The sequence below is a fragment of the Heteronotia binoei genome, chromosome 9 (assembly GCF_032191835.1).
Source record: "Heteronotia binoei isolate CCM8104 ecotype False Entrance Well chromosome 9, APGP_CSIRO_Hbin_v1, whole genome shotgun sequence".
Classification (NCBI taxonomy): domain Eukaryota; kingdom Metazoa; phylum Chordata; class Lepidosauria; order Squamata; family Gekkonidae; genus Heteronotia; species Heteronotia binoei.
The window spans coordinates 120578742-120580021 of record NC_083231.1 but is presented as its reverse complement, the minus strand read 5'-3'; the positions used below and the strand labels follow the sequence as shown (position 1 = coordinate 120580021).

Here is a 1280-nt window from a genome sequence, read left to right as displayed (position 1 = left end):
CAAACAAATTTATGCAGTAGCCAGTAGCACATGAATTAGAATTTTTGCTCACAAGACTCCATAGCATAGAGGTAGCATTGGTCACTACACTGTGGCTGAGTGGCAGAGCATCTGCTTGGCATTCAGAAGGCCCCAGGTTCGATCCCCAGCATCTCCAGTTAAAAGGAACAGGCTGGAGGAGGTAATGGGGAAGACCTCAGCCTGAGACCCTGAAGACTAATGAAGAAGGGCTGTGGCTCAGTGGCAGAGCATCTGCTTTGCATGAAGAAGGCCCCAAGTTCAATCCCTGGCATCTCCAGTTAAAAGGACCAGGCAAGAGGTGATGGGAAAGACCTCAGCCTGACACCCTGGAGACTAATAGAGAAGGGCTCTGACTCAGTGGTAGAGCAACTGCTTTGCATGCAGAAGGCCCCAGGTTCAATCCCCGGCATCTCCAGTTAAAAGGACCAGGCAGGAGGTGATGGGAAAGACCTCAGCCTGAGACCCTGGAGACTAATAGAGAAGGGCTCTGGCTCAGTGGTAGAGCAACTGCTTTGCACGCAGAAGGCCCCAGGTTCAATCCCCGGCATCTCCAGTTAAAAGAACCGGGAAGGAGGTGATGGGAAAGACCTCTTCCTGAGACCCTGGAGACTAATGGAGAAGGGCTCTGGCTCAGTGGTAGAGCAACTGCTTTGCATGAAGAAGGCCCCAAGTTCAATCCCTGGCATCTCCAGTTAAAAGGACCAGGCAGGAGGTGATGGGAAAGACCTCAGCCTGAGACCCTGGAGACTAATAGAGAAGGGCTCTGGCTCAGTGGTAGAGCATCTGCTTTGCATGCAGAAGGCCCCAGGTTCGATCCCCGGCATCTCCAGTTAAAAGGACCAGGCAGGGGGTGATGGGAAAGACCTCAGCCTGAGACCCTGGAGACTAATAGAGAAGGGCTCTGGCTCAGTGGTAGAGCAACTGCTTTGCACGCAGAAGGCCCCAGGTTCAATCCCCGGCATCTCCAGTTAAAAGAACCGGGAAGGAGGTGATGGGAAAGACCTCTTCCTGAGACCCTGGAGACTAATAGAGAAGGGCTCTGGCTCAGTGGTAGAGCATCTGCTTTGCATGCAGAAGGCCCCAGGTTCGATCCTCAGCGTCTCCAGCTGAAAGGACCAGGCAGGAGGAGATAAGAAAGACCTCTGTCTGGGACCCTGGAGAACCATTGCCAGTCTGAGTAGGCAATACTAACCTAGACGGTTTGATTCAACATAAGGCAGATTGATGTCTTCATGCATCCAAAAGCACACCCAAAGGAA

General features: G+C 52.6%; 1 non-coding gene across 1 annotated transcript; it reads left to right on the top strand.

Annotated features, from left to right (window-relative positions):
* The first annotated feature begins 779 nt into the window (after positions 1-779).
* TRNAA-UGC (transfer RNA alanine (anticodon UGC)) lies at positions 780-850 on the top strand. The gene has a single exon. It is a non-coding gene; the product is annotated as a tRNA-Ala (tRNA).
* The last annotated feature ends 430 nt before the right edge of the window (positions 851-1280 follow it).